Source organism: Armigeres subalbatus, chromosome 2 (assembly GCF_024139115.2).
Source record: "Armigeres subalbatus isolate Guangzhou_Male chromosome 2, GZ_Asu_2, whole genome shotgun sequence".
NCBI classification, from domain to species: Eukaryota; Metazoa; Arthropoda; class Insecta; order Diptera; family Culicidae; genus Armigeres; species Armigeres subalbatus.
The window spans coordinates 747,647-770,852 of NC_085140.1; the positions used below are offsets into that span (position 1 = coordinate 747,647).

The window sequence follows — 23,206 nt, forward strand, 5'->3', positions numbered from 1 at the left end:
GGTCTGGCGTAAGTGTAAAGACTAAAGATGACCCTGCAGACGTTGTCCTGCACAGTAGGCGAGAATGCGTGTTGTGATCTACCTTTTTAAAATTTCCATACAAATTTTATTTTCAATTTTTCATATTTTTTTCCAATTTTTGTCGAAATTTTTACATGAGAAAATATTCTGTAAATCCGTCGGACATGTTGATAAACAAATTTGCTGAAAAAAATTTATCCAGCCGTTTCTTAGTTAAGCACAATACAGACCAATTCATTTTTATATATAACAAAAAGAAGAAGAAAAAGACGTTCATACGGCACTTATGTCAAGCTATGTCACATATATGTTGCAATGAAACCATTAGTTCATGAGTTATACTTTCCATTACCAAAATAAAATTCTGCCCCATTTTGCCCCTACATGTATGCAGTTAATGTCAAAATGCTCATTTTTGAACCGAAAATCGGCAATAACTTCGTCAATATTGAAAATAAGAAGAAACTGTCTTCGAAAGGTTCATGTTTTTTATCACGACGGACATCTTTGTAGAACATTTGAAAAATATAAAAAATATATTGACGAAAGTATCGTGAAAAACCTGATTTTTTGTGGTCGTTCATAAATAACGACCCATATCTCGACTTCTATAGCAAATAGAAAAAAGGTTTATATAGCAAAATTTTTCGTAGAAACTTTTTCTACAACTTTCTCGAAGACACCAATGATGTATCTTCATAATTGGAGGAAAGAGAATTTCCATCTCACTTTTAGGGGGATTAGTCAAACAAAATGTTTTTCTAAAATATGGAGCTTAACATAGTGAAACTTTTTTCCGAAGTCACTGAGACTCCAAAATCAACTTTTCAGGGCCAAAACATTTTCGATCACGAATTCCTAGGTTAGAAAACACTGTGCACCGGTTGTTTAACTCAATGTCTTTGTGGGGAAACATTAATTAAAAAATCAGCATCTCTGAAAAATCCACCACGCGAAAGTATGCTTTTATTTCATGGGTGAACTAAAATGTTCTGTCAGAGGACCTCGAACATTTTATCCGGATTTTCTGTGCAATCTCCATAGAAATCTCTAATGATAGTCTGATTTGACCCCTCCTAATAATGTATGAAAAAATTATCCCTGATAAGAATGAAAAAAATCTCCCACTTATCATCTATGTATACACTCTCGAGAGAAAGCATATCGTTAGAGACGATTTTCGCAAGCTGTTACGATAATGATTTGATTCGAGGGGCTATAATCCATAATACATTCCTTTAATAAAACCCCAATAACGGGAGGCGCCATTTCTGATAATGAAATGAAACTTATTTTACACTGCTGTGTTAAAAAAATATGGTCCCCAACATAAACTTGTTTTCATGGCTTGTTATGATTCGTAGAAGTTTTTGCCTCTCTTTTATCGCGATATCTACAAACCCTGCCCTCGATAGAACATTTTATAAATGCACTGGGTGTTTCAAAGATACTTATTTTTTGAAAATAAACCCTTTTTGACAAAGACAACGTGTCAAATGAAAAAAAAATTACTGGGATTCAAATGCCACTCGTTAAAGCATCCGTAAAACTTGAGCTTGGTGGATTAAACTAAGCATAGGCTCTCGTTTGATGAACTTAAATTTAATTTTTTAAATCACGTAAATAAATACTAAAAAAGCATAAGTCTGTGATAAGTGTAGAACGAAATTATATTACCTTTTTAAAAAAAATCCTATAGTCTGAACGAATATATTGAAGTTGTTTCACACAGTTTACTGTAATAAACTAAAATAACTGGAATTTTGTTTATAACATGTAAAATTAAATGTCACAAACTCAAGCTAGCTTTGATATCCAAGATAACACATTCGACCAATCTTTCAATTCTGTTGCTATTCTAACCCCACATAATTTACTCATAATTGGGTGAAACTTTGCAATAAATTACGCCCTGCTAATGTCATCAGTTATGTTAGGTATTGATACACTAGTGAGCAAGAAACATATTTTCTATAATTGTATTTATTTCTCCCTCTTAAGTATTCCAACTTTCAATAGAATAATCTTCAGAAAAAATATTTTTAGTGGAATGTATTCAACCGTCTAAGACAAGTTTAGTACTTTCCATTTAATTCCACTAAGTTTTGTTACCTTTGCAGATACGTATTTCGACCTCAACTGTGAGGTCGTCTTCAGTATGAGACACTGAATTCACAGTTGAGGTCGAAATACGTATCTGCAAAGATAACAAAACTTAGTAGAATTAAATGGAAAGTACTAAACTCGTCTTAGACGGGAGAATAATCTTGTTGGGTCAGCCTATATAACATGGCATATATCTTCTCAAAGAGTATTGTTACCAATTAATTAATTTAGAAGAGCAAAGTTCAACGATAAGATTGAAAACAAAACACTTACAACTCTTATGACTGTTACCGCGTCTGATTCACAAATTTAATTTATTGATCAATTAGAATACCGACTGCTTTGGGATGTTCCCGTTTGAGTGGTTCTCTGTTATGCATCAACTGCCACTTGACTTTGCTAATTATATTCAAGTGAGTTTCAGTAACCGCGCAGAACGATGCTGCTTCTTCTTCTAGAATTTCTACGAACGTGTTGCTTATGGAAGTCGGCATATAGTTGGCTTTCAAACTTAGTGTTCTAGATGCGCTTCTTCAGTTATTAATTCAAAACTTTTGATACCGATGTTTTGTTGTTCAATACCGATGTTCGATCATTCCTGACCTTGGTCGTATTTCATTATTTTCAAATTTTGACCATGACAATATTTACTGCCAGGAAAAAATCTGCTCTTATCTGTTGCATGTTGTGCATAATAAACATAAACAAGCATAATAAACCCAGCAAAGTATAGTTAATTTTCTAACCCGAACGATCCCCTCGAGCGGACCGGAAATTGAACCCACTACCAGACTTGCTAGTACCGTGCCTATATTGATTAAGTTATTGGAGCTCTCGAACAAATAACTATACACTGCACTACTAATAGAACTGGTATGTTTGTCCAGAGAAGAACAGTTCACTGAGAGTTGATTTATGAAGAAAACTGTCAGTTGGAATATCAATCAATATCGAAATGTTTTACTTACTTAAGAACGGCTGTATAAACAGCATGGATCTATCTCATTTCGTCGTTTTTTACTTCATTAAGTTTCGATTCAGTCACGAACATTCAGCGGTGCACATTATATTCTGTACCGATATACACTTCCACGGTCCAATTTCCTTGTGAAATATTACCCAAGGTTATATATGAGATGAAATAATGCTTCTTACTTTTCAGCAAAACTGACACGTTTATCCTTCTAACTTGCTTCACTCTAATAAATTGAGTATGATTAATACTAACACTCCGTGTGGACTTATAACACACCTCTCGAACATCAATATAATACGTACAAGATCCGCAACAGACGTTTCAAAAAAGCTCAAAAAACGCAGGAAAAGCATCAACACTGTCAACTGCTACGCACTGTAATGGTGATCCACTTTTATTGGCCTATTATTATTTAATTGCCGATCAACTGACTCGTTTGATGCAACAGCGTGACATATAGGTAGCTTCAATACGATTCGATCTGTAAGCGTTCAGTACAGTATCACATCACAGGCATCTGCTAACAAAAACGTGCGGCACTAATTTTCCCTGATGGGAAAACTTCTTGACACCACCCATCAGCGGTGAAACCACAGAGCGATGACAGGGAAATACCAACAACAACGAAGCTGCTCTCCAACCCAAACATCCAGACTAGCTGTTTAGCGCTACTGAACCGCAGAAACGATGCCACTTGTTAGACGTTAGATTGCCAACGTATCACTAAAGTGCTGAGCTCTAAGGAATCACATTTTAGGCGCCAATCTGCGTATTCTATTCGAATCGAACGTGGAACAAGCATGGTAGAGCGTTTACTCTGGAAAACCACCAATATTCATTGGATGACTGCAAAAAGTCATGCAACAAATGAATGTTGCATGAATCTTTCTCATCTGAAAGGGGCTCGATACAAAATAAATCACGTGAACTCCTCACGCTGTGTTATGTTCAATAATTGCTAATGAAGAAGGACAATTTGTAATATCGCTTTAATTCATATTTAAGAAATTTAAAAGGTTTCATAAATTATGATGCATAGCTTATTGTCGACTCTTATCTGAATGATTGGATTTTTTTTTATTTAGGTGTTTTTTAGTTCTCACTGGTAAGATGCAGTCTCACAGAACTGTTTAGGTATTGTCTCACAGTTATTGTTTCATTTATATATGCTCACTATTACAGATTAGTTGAATAAAATCACAGAATAGAGTTTGTTTCACAGTTTGTTCTACGAAATTGACTTCATAGGAGGAATCTCGGGGCTTAAGTTTGACTAAAGTACGTGCTGTTTAATCTTGTTTATTCCAAGTTTTTGGTGGTTGCCATCGTTGCAGCTCGGTTTCGCTTGATAATATCGATTGGACGTTGTTAGTAAAAAGTGATTGGCCGGTTCGCATTGAAACAAAGCTTGTTAATTAATTGATTGCTTATCGAGAACTCATTAACGTTTGCATCAAAGCTCCACGGAATCGAAATTGACGCCAGAACGTGTCAAGAGTGCTCTCAATGTACTGATAATCGGGTTGGCTTGTTCACCGTGTGTGACATCGACTGTGCACGCCTTTTCCATGCCAAAGTCTTCTCGAATAATATCATCTGAATGTGTGCATGAATAAGATTCGCAAGAAGAGAAAAGATTTTGCATGCCATAGACGACACGGAAAATGCTAAATCAATTGATGAAAATGTAAAGCAGCTGAATGTGCGTTTGCAGCTGACTCTTTGTCTCAAATTATGCCTACAACATTTGCCTGTTCCACGAGGAATCCTATCCCAATCAATGAGTTCTATCGATCAATGAGTTTAAAACTTATGTCCGGCTCAAGTTTTTGACAAGCGAAAAACAGAATCGCCGCCCGGAAGGCATATTTTCATACATATGTTTATAGATTTTTATATCGAAGAAAAGGTACGAGTGAATAAGAGGCTCCAAATAAAGTTAATCATTCAACGTGACAAGACCTAAGTGTTCGATTTTTCATCCCATATAATCTTTTGCTTCGCTTTGGTTTATATCCTTCTACTGACAAAGAAACTTCTTTGGCACATCCTCTGGAATTATTTTATATTGCCGGTGACACATTTGAGCGAGGATTGCAGCCTTTTTATTTTATATAAGAAATATGTGGAATAAAATTACCCATTGGGCATGAAGCTTTTTTATATGTTATATGATTGGTCTGCACTGTCTCTTTATTTTCGTAGACAAACGCAATCTTTACGGATTTCTATTAATAGCTCGAAGCAAAAAAAATCTAGCAACAGCTGCTTTTCAAGATCGGTCGTAGATTGTAAATTCATGGATATCACATGAAGAGCAACATCATTCATGATATGATATTGGCTTTATAAGCTTGGGTCTACATTTAGCATAACAATCAAAAACGTAGGATTGTCAATCTGAAACGAGTTCGATTCTCGGTCCGATCTAGGATGTTTACGGGTGGGAATCATCTCTCTAGACATAGTGTATCCATTGTACTTGCCACACAAGATACATACTGAAGCAATTGCGGGCATAGAAAAGCTTTAAATTAATAACTGAGGAAATGCTAATAGAATATCAAGATGAAAAGCACCCTATGCAGTCGAGCCGTAGAGGAAGAAAATGATTGGCTTTACAGTAATGGCTCTTCAAATAAAGCACATATTAAAAGCCCAAAGCCAGAGATTGAAGGTGAAGATTTAAAAAAAAATCTCCCAAAGAAACATTCCAATGGCATCAGAACTCTTAATTGATCTGCAGGTACTTTTATTGTGAATTCAAATAAAAAATGATGATGAAAACTCATTTTCCTGGGTTGATCACAAGATCCCAATGACTAAACAAACATGAATGATTGATTATCCACGTGGAATAGTTCAGTATACAGGCAGAGGCATAAAATCTAAATAATTTCATTTTTACAATTTTTGAAATTATTGGACTACTGACTTTTTTATTTCATTATATTCATCTGTTCATGAACAAGTTGTTGCAAGTAAAAGTTATTTACTTGTGCTCCCTATGGTAATGGTATATGCAATATCTTCGGAAAATCCTATTAGAAGAAGAAGATAACTAAAGAACAGTGCCAATAGATTCAATGTGCATCTCCATGCTGACAATATTTAAACGTTATGTCGATGTAACGGAAGTTATGATTCCATAGTTTAAGTAGAATACAGATCACATTGTCTGTAACTATAAACAGCTGAAATAAAATCCAAACAGACATCAACATTTTTCTCTTTTCTATTTTGTCAACCATTCCCAAGTGCGTAATGATTTTCTTCAGCATTCAAGAAAGCCCGAGCGTGATTAGATTTTTTATTGCTAGAATGATCTTAACTGACTACAAACAACCCTCAGCGCTTGCCTTGATAAAAAAAATGGTTTGCAAATAATGCGTTATGAGGGTAACCGTCGTCAACGACCGGTCCGGTTCAACCCTCTGAGACAACCATCTATTTACGTTTACTACCATCTCAGTCATAGCACAGTGAGAGTTCCATTTACGTATGGTAAATGTGCCTTTCGTTTACTACTTTGTGCTTATTTTGCTTGCGAATGCTCAACAATAAAAGTTTCTCTTCGGCAAATCCAAAATGAACAAGCTACAACGTCCAGAAGTAACTAATTATGAGTCCGATTTCAGCTGGTTTGGTTTCCCGTGTGAAGGGAAACAAACCGAAGAAAGTTGGGCTTTGTGAAAAAAAAACTAGGATGGAAAAACAAAATTGCCAGTAAAAAATACTGATGTCGGATGGCTTCGTAAATACGCTTCAATACTTTTCGTATCAGAATCCTCTCCAATATGTAGGATTACGGATGGTATTCCCTGCAGGATTCCATTTCCAGAGTAGGCTCCAAAACCAAAGATTGAAACATTATTACCAAAATACGTCAGTTATCACGTGTGCTCGCTCACCCAGTGATAAACTCAATGTCATAAATACCTAAAGATGAAATTGCAGCTTTACGGGGTGTGCCGAAGCGCAATAGCCTACCTTGCCGATGCCATACTTCAACTATTCCAAGTTAGAAAAGTCATCAACTTACAAAACATAATGCAGATGAATGTTCGCTTTAATATATATCATATTATAGAAAGAATATATTCAACATTGAAGAATCAATCCAATACGATATTAATTACACCAGACCAGACGTTAATTATTTCTCAAATATTGGTCCCACGCAATTGATTTCTAATTAATTTCCCATAAATTACCAACCAAACGATTAGCATAAAGTATATACATATAAAGCATCAATTACAGCAATAAACATGGTAACATTGCATTATTCACCAGTGAGGGGGAAATTGCATTTGCTTACATCGACGTATTTGGAGCCCATCCCGACCGTCACTCAATTGCATTTGTTTATTACCTTGAAAAATATATACGATACATCACATAAATTAACTCTGATCTGAGAAAATATACAAATGAGTTTTCCTGGAGCTCGTTGTACCACAAAATCTACAATTGATGGTGTTCTGGTACGATAGGATACACTAAGCACATAATTAACATTTCATTAAAATGATTCGACAATTCAGCCTATTCCTCTATACTGATGGAAAGGATGGTACCGAGAGTTCATGAACGTTGAATCAAGTAATCGAATAAAAGGCATATTCGAATGCAAAATTAATTCAAATTTGTTCGCTACGTTGTTGACAATGGAAGTCGAATAAACTCTCTGTAAAAAAAATTCAATTGAAACCCAAAAAGAATTCAAAAAATTTGCTTCCATGAAGGCAAACTGATAGAAGGTTTGGAAACTTATAGCACCACATAGTATTAATATCAATGTGTAAGAATGTGTGTGTATTTTAGCAACGACAAGTTCATTTGCAAATCGCGTTCGGAAGAGATTGTATTTAATTTTTACGATATTAAGATTGATTTGATTTGCCAATGAGTCCCGGATTCATAATCAAAAACTGTATCTCATCATACAGATTCGAAATATATTTTTTCTAATATAACTCTAAGTGTACGTACAGACTGTGAAATAATTTCAAAACAGATCTTTTGATTGAAGGCCTGTGTGTATTCGTTGTTTTTTTTTTCTTTTTTTATAGAGGAATGAAGGCAAATCTGCATACCGACACCTGAAATTATCACTCAGGGAGTGGGGTTGGCGTGGAAGGCAGAAGGCCAGCCCGCCGGACCCACTAAACCCACCCAAGCAACAGAAGGTTACTTGAGTTACCCTCTCTACTAATACCCTGGTTCCCCCAGGAACTGCCTCCCAGCATTACTTCTGGGGGATAGGCAGTACTTAATGTACTCGCTCATTCACGCTCACACAGGTACTCATTCAGTATGAGTCTTATTTGGGTCTCTCTAACACACCCTGACACTCTTTCTGACGCACCATATGAGTTTGACTTGGATGCTCACCACTGACATACCATGTGAGTCTAACTTGGGTGCTCACCCTTTACGCATCACGTGAGACTAACTTGGATGCTCACCCTACCACTGGATTCACGATCTAGCACACAAATCTGAGACTTATTTGGGTGCTCACTAGAGTGATTCAAATTTTGACTTTTTTGCTCCCCTATGCTTAAACGATGGCATTTGCTATTTTAATAATCGTCCTAAATTTTTGGCTAATTTGGATGTAATTTGACTGAGCACAAGCAGTTTGAAGCTTATATGAAAATTGCTATGAAAACAGTAACTTTTGTGAAAAACCGTTCCCCATCATTGCCCATTAAGCTGTAAAAATGTATGAATACGTTAGTAACATAGGAAATTTAACAAGGGAAAATATCGTCGTTGTTGCTAAACGATTTGATGCTGGCAACAAAAGTTATTAGGGAAATACTGAATTGTGGGAAATTCAATTTAACACGTAAAAGAATAACATCAATATCAATAATGAGCATTTCTGTTTTCTTTATAATTTTGCTCACAGAAGTCAGATTGCTTCGCAACAACAACTGACTTTCAGCTTAGGATCTATTCTATGATAGCGAAGTGTAAAATATATTCAAATAGATTCTGGGCTACTTCACGAAACGATCCTTTGCATAATTGGCAATTCTCATAGTAATTTTCATATAACCTTCAAATGGCACGTGCACAATCAAATTACATCCAAATCAGCTAAACATTTGGGAGGACTATTAAAATAGCAAAAACAATCGTTTAAGCACAGGGGAACGAAAAAGTCAAAATTTGAATCACTCTAGTGCTCACTCTAGCACACCCTGCCACTCCTCCTGACACACGCTCTGACACACCATGTGGGACTTACTTAGGTTCTCACTTCTGACATGCCATGCGAGTTTGACTTGGGTGCTCACCTCTAACATGCCACGCGAGGCTGACTTGGATGCTCACTCTACTCACCTCTGCTATGCCTTGAGGTGTCGATAGCGATAGGTGCCAACAGTTCTACGCTACGACCCTCCTACCTCGGCATATGCAGTCCATACTAACACCTATACGGTCACTCTTCTGCCATGCCTCGTGGTGGTGACTGCGGTTGCCACCCGCTGCGACACTCTTATCTCGACATGTGCAAACCTCTCATTCACTTACCCGCGCTCAGCCTGTTTTCGCTCTAACTAACCAATCACAAGTTAGTCTTGCTTGTCGACTGCTGCTAGGCGCGCCAGATTCTCTACAATACCTAACAAATAATCCCAGCAATAATCACATGAGAGATATGTTCAAGTATGTAGCCAATAATACAAATAGTGCTAAAAAAGCATGCAAAAATAAGTATTTTAGGCATCTTTTGGACACCACATGTCATGCCAATCTATGGAAAAATTTGAATGAAGTCATGGAAAGAAAGAAAGGTGTTGAGAAAACTGTACTAAAACATGAAGGACACACAATCACAGACAATTTTGAAATATGCGAAATATTTAACCAATTCTGTACAAACATAGGTACAAATTTAGCTGCTTCTATTCCAGCAAATATTTATAGCCCTTTGAGTAACGTAACTTATTTAAAACATTCAATCTTCTTGCGTCCAGCTGATGTCGCTGAGGTTAATTTAATTATAAAAGAGTTAAACGTTATGAAAAGCTGTGGTCCCGATAACTTTCCAGCAAGTATCATCAAAAATAACGCGAATGTATTCGGAAGGATTTTAACTCAACTCTTCAATCAAATACTAAAACATGTAACTATCGTCCTATCTCAACTTTATCGGTGTTTAGTAAAGTCTTTAAGAAACGACTTGTCAATAGAATCATGAATTTTCTAAATAGGCTGTGTAAATTTTTTAACTTTATTAATGAGCATGATGTGCAGAAACTGGAGTGCTATGGTATACGTGGCCTAGCTAATGATATCATTCGTAGTTATTAAACCACAGGAAACGGTTTGTAGTTTTGAACGATGCCCGAAGTACTCCAAGGTCTATCGATATTGGGGTCCCACAAGGGAGGAACATCGGCCCTTTTCTATTTTTGATTTATATCAATGATATTGGAAATCTACCATTAAAAGGAATACCGAAATTATTTGCCGACGACACAGCACTTTTCTACCCAGATGCTGATGCTTCGTCCATCATACAACATATAACAAGTGATATGAATTTGCTTATGAAATATTTTGATACCAATCTTCTTTCATTGAATTTGTGTAAAACAAAATACATGTTATTTCATTCTCCGAGGAAAAAAATGAAACCTCACTACGATCCATGCGTAGGAACTGAGGTGATCGAGAAGGTTTCACACTTCAAATATCTAGGTTTGATATTGGACCCTATACTCTCTTGGAACAGCCATATAGAGCAAACTCGAAAAAGAATATCGGCTTTATGTGGTCTTATGTATAGTGTAAGAAAATTTGTCCCACAACGTGCACTTTTCAGTTATTATTATGGCTGTATTCATTCTCTTTTACAATACTTCATAATCGTATGGGGTCATGCTAGAAAGTCCACTAGAAAACTACAAGTCCTACAGAATAGAAGCCTAAAAATTATAATTCAACTGCCGCAATTATATCCCACCAGTCAACTCTATACAAACGGTTATCATAGTATTCTTCCACTTCGCGGATTATGCAAGTTACATACTTTTTTAATTGTGTATGACATGCTAAAAGATCAAAATTTGCACTACAATATAACGCTTACTACTATGAGTCACGGGCACAATACTCGATCCGCATATTTATATTAATCCGCATAATTCATTACGTTCAAGAGCATCAAACCATCAAAACCAAATTAAAACTATATTTCAAATAAAAAATAAATGATTTCTTGTTATAACTTGCCAGTCATAAATATGAAAATACATTCTTTTATTTAAATTTGTTTTACACTATATCGGCTTATATTTGTTATTTTTTGCTACTCTAATAGGGATCCCTTAAAAGGAACTTAATTCCACTGGGTACACCCTGATAAACTTATTGCTGTAATTGTTCATCACACATACCTTAGCATTTTAATTGATTTGTATTATTTGTTAGTCTTTTTTGTTTGTTTAAAATATTAGATGCGTCCATTTCCAGGAAGCTCTCAGTGCGAGTTTTTTGGTGTGGAGGAAGTAGTGGGCCTAATAAAAAAACTTCAATCTCTCGCACAGACGATGATACAACAGAAGACACAAACCCTTATTGTACAGTACACGTGATATATTGTATTGTCAACAGCTATAGCTTTCAGTATCGCGCAAACCCATTTGTCAAAGGATGTACGGTGAAGCTAAACATTTTGTCTCCTTTCATTTGAAGAAAGAGGCATGTGGAATGCTCAGATTTTATTTCTTTTAATTGTTCGTCTACTGAATACCGTGGCATGGCATGCATTCCATGCTTACAGAGCTGTTTTCGGCAAATTAAAGTTTGCAAGCATTCTTTAAAAGTGATTCTGATTCACGCCACGCTGTTAAAGTGGCTCGCAATAGATAATTTTATGCAAAGGATAACTAGTCTTTACTTATCATCTGAAATGGTTCTGGTTTCAGAGAAATGTCAAGTAATCTTGAACGATGAAAAAGCATGATAAAACAGCATAGGTGTTCTTTCATATAAAGTGATTAGTCGCCCCCCACGGAGCGAGAATATTTTTTTTTCGAATTATACTTCATTGTAATTTTACTTTCTCTATGGCTCTGCATTTCTACTTGAACTTGACCTGCACAATTGCCCAGGAAGGTATTTTCAATAGCAATAACTCATAATTATATATGTACAATGCATTATTTATTGAAACATGAGCATGAGCATGAGCATGAGCAGGATAACCGTACAATTCGTAGTTGCTACTCCGTGATTGACTAGAACTTGCGAAATTGCACAGGGAACCAATTGAATGGAGCTTGGGTTTAGCTATCATTCTCAATGTGCAAATTTCTGAAATTCAATGCATTTTACTAAGTCAATTACGGCGCCGGCCACGTCCTTACGGTCATCAAGGGAAGAAAGGATTATTAGTTCAACTCTCGTTGCTACTAGAGACCGAGTATACCTCTGCATCTCCACGATAGTCTTAGGATAGGATATTGTGTTAGTATGAAGGGATATATTATCTGGATTCACTTTGGTAAGTGATGCGATCTATGGAATAGGAATATATGAATGAGAATTAGAACTACTAGAGTAATGAGAAAGTATTAAAGTGAATTCTAATGGGATTCATTTTTTACAATTAGAATTTGAATGTTATTGGATTCTAATACCACGCACACGTCTACCATACCATCGCTACCCGCACATCAACCTCACACATAGAGGTGTGCGCCGCCGCGCCACGCCGCCGCCGCCGACAGTTTTTGGCACGCCATATCTTGTTAACATTTTGAAGAGCTCTCCGTAAATTAGCGTGAAACTTGCAAAGGATTTCCCGTTGAATTCCAAAAAAATCTAGTTGAAAAGTCTAGTCGTTCGGCAGAAAGTCACAAGGCTGAAAGTAGTTAGGCCGAATATGTCGTTTAACCGAAAAGATTATTGGGTAGAAACCTACCCGAGCAAAACTTAAGAGCAAATCGGTAGCTTGTTTTAATGTTGTGAAATCATCGATTATGTTTACTTAACTTAACTGGTCGTTTTAACGGTTAAAATAACAAAACGAAATAGCAGAAATATCTTACTGTAACATCCAATCAAAAACTATTCCAGCTGTCGATGAGAGCAAATTGAAAACTAATTTTGCTATTGTTTTCCGATAACCAAATAAGTACACCGCAGTAGCGTCGCGTAACCTCACTTTTTACCTGTGCACTGACTCAAAAAGCGAAAATTTGGATATTTTGACAGCCCGAATGGAAAATAAAATTATCGGAGTCGTTTATACTAGTCAAAATCTAGTTGTTCTGGGCATTTCTGCACACCAATTTCGTAAATTTAAACTCAGTGCACAGGTAGATTGGGGTTAGGGAAACGTCACTGGTACACAGTTTGATGTCATATCATTCAATTTAGTAATCTATAGTAGTATGATTTATACATATTTGAAAGCAAATTATGACTCAAAATATGTTTTCTATATGATCTCATTATGTTTTCAGACAGACTTTCTAGCCCAAAGTTATTTTGCCGAGATTGTCATTTGGTCAAACAGTTCCTTTGACTGAAAAAATCGTGAATATGTCCTTCGTCCGAAAAAGTCGTTTGGTCGAAAGGGCCATTTGGCCGAAATGGACATTCGGTCGAAAATGTCGTTCGGCTGAATTGATCATCTCTTTTTATAAAAATGAGTTTACATTTTCTTTAAGGCAATATAACACATGAATGGACCGATTTGCAGGATTTCCTTACAAATCGATTCGTCTTGTGATCAGCTGTGTTTATATAAATGCTGGGAAAGTTGAACAAATGTAAAAATAGGGGAACTGCTCCTTGAATTCATACCATGTACCCAAATCAATACCATTCCAAAACAAGAAATTGGTGGGCCAATTGTTTTATTTCTCATTTTTGTGATTTTTTTCAGCAGTGAGCACGCCGGATAACACCAAAGCAAGACACAAATTGAGCCTAAATTGCCTGTTTTGCGAATGTTATTGATATAGGAGCATGTTATTAATAACGGAACAGATACCCTACTACGTTTTCAAGAGTTCTGAAGAAAACCATCAAGCTCGAACTGAAATCGATCTAGAAGGCTACGATGCCATCCACTAAACGATTGACAGTAAGGTAGAAAAAAAACAACCCGAACAAGATCGGGCAGGATTGACTAGTTTTTCATATTTTCAAAACAACAACGAGAGAATCTTTTGAATTTCGCGTCAAAATTTTGATGAAAGAGTTCCAGTTTTTCCAGAATATTCATTTGAAACATGTCATAATACGAGTCTGTACAATCCTATTGAATTCCACCACTTAACTTATATGGTGGAATTCAATGGGATTGTACAAACTCGTCTTATGACAAGTGAAGTCATTCCACTAAAAAGCTCAAAATTTTTTTTTAACTTTCATTTTAAAATTATTTTCAGATTTTCCACGGGAGCTACTTTTAAGTTTCGAGAACTCTTTGGAATTACCAAGAGGAGCTCTTTGAATTTACCAAGGAAAATTGTTTAGGATTTACATGAGAATCTCTTCAGAATTTTCACAGGAAATTGTACCAATTTTCTACAGGAAAATATTCGGAATATTCACGGAAAGTTTCTTTTGAGTATTCTTTGAAATTTACACAGAAAATTGTGACTGGTAGAAGAGATGCTTTAACGTTGACTTACCCAATCTAGATTAGTTTAGACGGTTGAAAAGTAGGAGGTTGCGGCTTCGAGTCCCTTCAGAGACGTGGATTCTTTTTCGCAAATTTCATGTCAGTTTGTCCATTTCGAAGCATGTGCTATGCATATGCACAGCCAAGATGTTTAACAAAAAATGGTTTTCGTACGGCCAAGTTGCCGAATAATAAGCAATTAATTGTAAGATGGTTAGTTTGCATCCTTTATTAGAGTGATTTTTCGCATGGAGAAGTTCATCACTAAACGGCTAGTTCAGCATAGCACAATCGAAAAAATTCTTTCCATTTTCGATTGGAAATTCTTGGTAAATTCCATTGACTGAAAGCGACAGATGGCAGAACTGGTAATTTGGCCGAAAAAGCCGTTTGCCCTAACAGGTTGTCCGGCCGAAACGATCGATGACCAGAAATGCCATTTAGAAGAAATAATTTTTTGACAGAAAGCATTTGTTCGAAAATGTCATTTGGTCATACAGCCAAATTTCAATGACTGAACCTCGTACTGAACGGGTAATATGGTCAGAAATGGCCATTTTTTGGCGAAATGGTCTTTCTGTTAATTGATCATTGAACAAAATTCTATGGCCTCTCTTTTTTTAAGTCGATACTGGCCTTTAGGCCAAAAGACACCAGGAACCATTTAGCAAAACCAAACGTTTAACGGAAACTGTTATCAGGTCAAAACTGGTTTGACCGAAAATGTAATTTGACCGAAAGCAATGTACAGCCAAAAGGAAAATTTGGCCGGACTTGTAAAAAGTTGTTTACCCCAACAGGTCATTTGGCTGAATATGCCGTTCGGATGAAAAAAGCGTTTGACCGAAAATGCCGTTTGGAAAAAAAATGTTATTTGGCAGAAAGAGCCATTGTACTGTACTTTTTGCAACCTTCTTTGAAAAGTGTCGTTCGGCTGAATTGATCATTTTGCAAAAAAGACGTTTATCCGAATAATTTCGGATAAACATTCAATTCGACCTAATGGGATTTGGTTAGATATCTTTTGGCTTGAAGGCCAGTATCGACTTAAAAAGTAGAGAGGTTACGAAATTTCGTTCAAAGGCCGTTTGACTAGAGGGCTTTTCAACGTAAATGTCAAGGCCAAACGGGTGGATATTTTGGATTAAATTACTCGTTCATTTTGTTAAGAAAATTATTTTGAGCTTTTTAGTGGAATGTCTTCACTTGCCATAAGACGAGTTTGTACAATCCCATTGAAATTCTACCAGCTGCACTCTCCTACAATTATCAATAATTTTCTGTGCAAATTTCGAAGTATACTCAACAGAAACTCAACAGGAACTTTTCGTAAATTTCCGAAGTATTTTCCTATAGAAGTTAATATTATTTTTTGTGAAAATTCTGAAGTTTCTCATGTAAATTGCGACGAATTTTCCGATAAAATTTCAAACAATTTTATTTAGGAATTCCGAAGAGCTTCTCCTGGTAATTCCAAAGATTTCCCGAAAATATTTCAAAATTTTGAAAAAAACTTATAGATTTTTCTGGAGAAGTTAATGAGATTTTCATGCGAAATTCACAAGATTCTTCTTTTATTGTCTTAAAAATATGCCGAAAACAATGCAAAAAAAATCATAGAAAAACTAAATGAAAAAATCGCCACGCCGATTCACGCCGCCGCCGCCGCCGGCTAAAATGGCTTTCGGCGTGACGCCGAAAACGCCGCCGCCGCCGACGAATATCGGACCGGCGCACACCTCTACTCACACATTCTTACTTGTATGAGGCCTGCACGAGCATAGCGACCGTATATAGCATTCGTATGCGGGTACAAATGAATACCAATCTATTTTTACATTTTATTTACTGCTACAAAGTAACAAGCAGCTTTTTATAACAATTCTATATTTAGAATCATACTTGCTAGCAATGAGAATTTGATTTGCAAAGAGATTGAGTTATATGATTAACGAAATTATCTAATAGGAAATTGGAAAGAACCAGGGATCAAACCCTTAATCTCCTGCTTATGAGGCAGAAGCAGTGACACAAGGCCACCAAGCACCCTCATACAATGCATTATTTATTGAAACAATATATGAACTCCTATAACATGACATTATATTTTAAAATGTTTATTGTTTTACGCCTCATTGTAGAATATCATTCATAACAATGAACAACTTTTTCCTACAATTGTACGCGCCCTTCTTCAATCAAACTATAAACAAATTCACCGATTTTCATTGCAAGCCCGTTGTTTTTTTTTTTTACTTTATTTTTGTGATTTTGATACATGGATCAGTTCTTCACGTTATTATTATTATTATAGAGTTTTGGCACTTCCTCAGCAAAAATGCTGGGAATTATCACCTACCCCAGGCAATGTAATGCTGAAGGATATTAGGCTCTGTGGAATTTATTCGCCGGTTGACCTAAAATCCTATAAGAAACATTTTCATCTGATGTATTAGTTATGGTGGTTCAGGAACCTTCTTACGATGCTGCAAGTTCCAAGAACCACTGTTTTTTGGATACTATGGAGGTTATGAGATAGCTACAGCTCTCCGAAGAATCTCAAAAAAAATTCTGGACAATTCCGGTTGCTGAGATAACAACCGGAATTATACGCACGTCCTTCAGGTACGACATATGCATCAACTTCTCCGCCAAGTCATGGTTTTCGCCTTTTGCGTAGAAAAATGTATTATAGCCATAACTTCTGATCTCATAGTCCGATCAGCATAATTTCCAATAGGGAAAATGGGACAGGATCGCCGAACGCAACTTGCTGCGAGCAAATCGGTTTAGGATAAGTGACTTAAAAATTAACAAGACTTTTTTACTTAAAAATTAGCAAGACTTTTGTCCGATCAGTCCGATTTTAGGAAACATAGGAACAAGATTCCCCGTCGATTGCAACTTGTTGCGAGGAAACGGTAAGTACCAAAAAAATGGTGTGACACATACATACACACATACACATCGGATTACAGACGAGGAAAGGAATTTAGCTGGAGAGTCAGACAAACTCGATCAACACATTTTAATATCTACAATAAAAAATAAATAAAACATTCTATTATTTTAAATGATGTATTCACTGTAATATGAACTTTATAATATATTACCATGTTATAGTTATAATATCCGATACTAGATTACATTTATGTACCAAGAAAACATCCACCAAAGCTCATCGTCAATAGCATGTCTAAATGCGCGAATATTGTTTGCACGATTCGTCAATGATTTTCTTCTAAGTATATCGTATACCAGTAAATATCTCCCGGATAACTAAATAGGTGTTTGTTAAATGGCCTATGAATCCTTGGAGGATTCCCTAGAGTTGTGTGCAACTGTAGATGTTTCTAATGACCTCAACCTGCTAGACAATATTTCAGTTAAGGATGTAATGTTAACAATGAAGAAGAAATCAGTAGTAATTCATATTCATTATGAAGGCGCTTACAAGCAAGCAAATGATAAAAATCAACTCCATATATATGAATGTATGCAGAGGGATTTTTTTCCGAAATTTAAACTCGTTTTCTCGAAGCTTGAATCCACCATGTGAGAAATAAATCAAAATTTTTTTTGCTGCTCAATTCGAGGGATTTTATATTTGATTTCCCTTTCAGAGCACGTCACATGTCTGATATATACACCGGTAATAATTTCCAGTTGGCTGATTCAAGGAATGTAGGGTGAATAAGAGCTTTGATTTTTCAAATGGAAACGTGCATGACTATATTTTTCAATCTACATTTTTCCACAACTGCTTCATTTTAGATCAGTTACAACACATTGCATTCGTATGAGTGGTTTAGATTGTAAACACATTGATTGTTTTTATCATCTATTATCCAACATGTTTACTCTGCTATAATTGATATTACTTCCGTGTACCTACTTATTAGACAAATTTGTATTTAAGCCTAGGCAGCATGCTTCATTGATGTTTTTCAATTTGAAAGAAAAAAATTCTAATAAACAGAAACGAAACTGGTAAATCTCCACAATTATTATTAGTTATTATTAAATAAAAACGCGCTTCCGATGTGTCGAATTAGCTATGAAGTATAAATTCTGAACAGTGGCAAAAGACATACACCCATCTTACGCTTTCGATTTCTCAACCATGAAGTTGTCTACTTTCAGTTGTGTCGTTAATCCACTTAGGTTCGCACGATGAATTTCAATCCTCTCACTTCAGTGATTTGTTCATTTCATCTTCCAGTCCCGATGTGGCGATAATGGTCTACGATATTTTGATTGATTTCATTGCAGGTGGATAAACAAAAAATTCCACGGAAACAAGCAGGCACTTTTTGTAAGTGTAATATGATTATTATCTGATTATTTTCTATAGAAAGCATTATCATGTTTGAGCATGTGGTTGGTTTACTGGATGATTATCAAACTTTAGCTGGTACTTATTGCATACATATGTAATTTATGTTCCGTAATGTATAAGGTAACGATACCAATATAACTAAATTAATGAAATAAATTCAATTCTTTTAAGAAAATATCAAAAATACAAAAAGTACAAAATTTTGTAGAAACACTTTTTGGAAATTTGCATTATCCGACTAACTCGCAACAAGTTGCATTCGACTGGGATTGCGGTCCCATTGTTTGCAATAATTATTTAAAATAATTAAATATAATTAATTAAATATATAATTAAAAAGTCCCCACCTGGGAGAAAAATTCAAAATCGAAAAAAAATGTTTGAAGATTATGGCAATGCATATTGATTAATGCAAAACATGCAAAATGATATAAAAAAGGCGATCTAGACCCCTAAAGTAGTTTTTTTACCTTTCTAATGTGATTTTTTAATACATTTCATGATGCACAAGAAAGGCATCATCGCCGCTCAGTGTATTAATCTGGGTTTTGTTTTTGCTAACATTAAAATATAATGAAGATTTATGCAATAACAAACTATTGTCGACTAGCATCCATACGAAATACCTCAAGGTCTACGGTGACTAACCAGCATCACGCATGTCATCATCTAGAACTGACACCGACTGACTCCGTCTACCGGTCTGTAAATCGTGGAAAATTTAAACCACTTACAAACTGAGAGTGTGCACTTCATTCAGATCTGGTCTTGCTACGTATGTATGTCACCAAGGGAGTTCCATATAAGAAAACCGTTTCGGTAGGATTATTTTCCACGAATATTTGACGTGTCTTTTGATTTACAACAGTGACAAGTAACACCTGTGTGTATATATATTTTATGCTGCCTAATAGTATTTTCGTTGAATGGCACAATTTTGTACAGCTATTTCGACTCGCTACCTTTACGCCACAGTTCGCAGCGGCTATGATTTTGAAAGTTCGTCAGTGAGTGCTCATCTCGCTTTTTCGACCTAGACCTTTGGAGACGGCAGTCACTTTCTGTAGGAAAAGAAAAAAGGTAATCATTAAATCCTCTTTCAGCTCGTCTTAAAGTTTAAAGTCTAAGGCTAATCTGATTTAAAATTTACATGCGGTCCTGAAGAGAGACCATTAATCTCTTAGACTAGATGCTCAATGTTTGATCAAAACTATCATCCTATCCTTATTCGCTAGAATAAATTCATTCAGATTTTGCTTCCTGCTGTATTTATCCTGCATATAGGTAGTGTAGAGTTCTGGTTTTCATCTTAAAGTTTCTGTTTCCTTCCTTTTGAAAATAAAGGAACGAGATGACGATAGGCATTATTCAAATTTTTATTATTATTTCAGCGAAAAGAGCCCAAGCAGTAGGAGCAGCATTTTTTTCTGATGGATGATGGATATATGAGATCGAGATGAAAAACAGAACGTTCTATACAATACCATTCCCTAAACTTATTTTCATTGAACTTATTCTAATCAACACTAAATAAAATATTCGTAAAAACTGACGAATTGGGGAAAAAAATTGATGTACTATTTATTTTTGTAACATCTCATAACGCATTTTTCATACTCTACGAGCTTACCCAACCTTATATCGTGCCCAGTTCAAATGTTGGCAGAAGGTGAGACACACAGCGAAATGGATTATAGATTCAATAACAATATTTTTGGTTGAAGACTAATAGTACCTAATTATCAACAATACACAACGTTGAATCAATCGGTTGATCGTTGAATCATTCGTAGAGTCCATCAATGATATTTATGAACAAATGGATATTATTGATCCTCAGTCAACAATAATTATTCTGAAAACTCATATGTGAATATGTACATTATGTGGAAGATATTTGATTTGAAAAATGTATTGGTGGTAACCACTTTCCTTTGATGGTACTCGAACCCACTACCCTCAATACGCTACACTGGTGCTCCTAACCAACTAAGCTACGAAGAACCATCAACGGCTTTCGCAATATAGCGGCTACTGAAAGAGCCCAAAATTCCCAAATCTTGAAAGATCTTGAAATTGCAAAGACTTGTATATCGGAATTGTTGATTCATCTAACATGATTCACTAAACCATGTTAGTCGGGAAGATGTCCGAAAGCTTTTCGGAATTTACCTTAAAAATTCTTCCGGATTTCCATAGGATTTTTTTCGGAATTTTCATGGGAAAATCATTGAAAGTCTTCGGAAAAATTTTCTTCGTAATATTCCTTGGGAAAAGCTTCAGATTTATTTCGGGAAATTTTACAAATTTTTTTCGAGGTTCTTTTTTGGAATATCTTTGTTAAATTCACAGCGTTCTCCTCCAGTTCCTCTTCAGAAATTTCATGGAACTTTATTAGGAAATTCTTCAAATTTCATAAAATTAGAATTTCATAAAAAAATTCTTTAAACTTTTTCGAGAAATTTCCTTAGGAAATTCTTTGCAATTTGATTGAGAATTAATTTGCAATTTCTTTTAGAAAATGTTTGGAAACTTTTCAGAATTTCGTCGGAAAATCCTTCCACAGAACATTTAAAAAAAAATCCTTGGATAGTTCTTTGGAATTTCCTCAAGAAATACTTTGCATATCCCTCGGGAAGTCCTGAGGAATTTTCTTGGGATATTTTTCGGAATTTCCTCGGGAAATTTAACGGAATTTTCTGGGAAATTTCTTCGAAGTTTTCTTTAAACAATTCTTCAGGAGATTCCCAACATTTGCTCAACAAATTTCGGAGATAGCCAGTACGATTCTCGGTCCGGTCTACGATATTTGTGGGTGGAAACATTCTTTATTCCAGTTGCAGCAAAAATATCACGAATACTTTTAGAGGACGTCAGAACACTTTGACAGGAATACAACGGAATTACGCACACTTTTATTCATTTGGAAAATTCAATAGGACTGGGCTGAGCAATGCTAGGGGGGGGGGGGTCATGGTCATTTTTTCAAATCCAAACAAATGTGCTGAATTTTGGCCAGATTGTTTGCTTCCTCGCTTTCCGCATCGCGTTTGCAGTTTTTATGGAAATTAGTATGGGAAAACGTATATTTTTGCATTTTTACTTCTAGAGGTTTCAGTTCACCATAAACCAAGTGGCACATTACGTTAAAGAATAACCCAAAGGATACCGAAAAACTTTGCTGAAGAAGGTACGTTGCTGGACCGTCTACAGAAAAAGTTATAACGCTTCGAAGATTGGTTGTTCAAACCACATGCAAAAAATCGTTTATTCTGCCAGCACTGCCGAACTACGTGGACCAATAATTTAATTGAGTGTTATTTCAAAATTATTGATCTTATAGGGCTTTGGAGCTAATGGGAGTTATTCGGAATCATTTCATAAAGTAAAAATTCCGACTAGAAGGAATATGGGTTTTGCTCTCTGATAATCATAGGTTGTCCGGTAGTGCTAACAGAAACATTGATTTTTTGCACATGGTTTGAACAATCAATTTTCGAATTATCGTTATTATCATTATTGTAGACCTTCCGGCTGTGAACCTTCTTCGGCAAAGAATTTCGGCATCTTTCAGACTATACGTATTGAGTCACGTGATTGACGATAAATCGAAGCCGCTAAGAGCAAAAATGTATAATAGTGCGTTTTCCCATACTAATCTCCATATAAATTTAAAACGCGATGCGGAAAGTGAGGACGCAACCAATCAAAACCATATTTAGCATAGTTGATTGGGGTCCCAAAACGATTCAGAAAAACCTTTTATCTCACTTGATTGAATGAATTTTGCGAACAACTGCGCCCCATTCTACTGAGCATGTCTGCATCAATTGGCGCAGGTTCGATTTAGCATAGCTTGCCTAAATCCTTTTTTCCATTTTGTTAAAAATACAAATATATGACAAGTTCATTCAGACATACAGACATCTATCAAACTGTTTAGATGTCAACATGGACACCAGGCAGACTTGAGAAACATTTGTCATTATGAGAAAGAGTGTACTTCTTCCTTTTCTTCTTCTTCAATTGCTCTACATTTCAACTGGAACTTGGCCTGCTTTTCAACTTAGTATTCTATTGGCATTTCCTCAGTTATTAATTG

At 35.8% G+C, this 23,206-nt stretch overlaps 1 protein-coding gene across 8 annotated transcripts in view; it reads right to left on the bottom strand.

Moving 5' to 3' along the window:
* Nucleotides 1-23,206, bottom strand: part of LOC134217381 (pyrokinin-1 receptor-like) — a 213,823-nt gene that overhangs the window by 149,658 nt on the left and 40,959 nt on the right. Inside the window, exons 1-2 of one of the 8 annotated variants that reach the window (XM_062696125.1) lie at nt 3,356-3,805; nt 3,096-3,231 (exon numbers count right to left, since the gene is read on the bottom strand). The exons of 5 other annotated variants lie outside the window; for them this stretch is intronic. The gene's annotated coding sequence lies outside the window, so the exon portion shown is untranslated. Of the gene's footprint in view, nt 1-3,095; nt 3,806-23,206 lie in introns of those variants that run through there. 2 more of the 8 variants (XM_062696126.1, XM_062696121.1) reach the window with 2 other exon arrangements.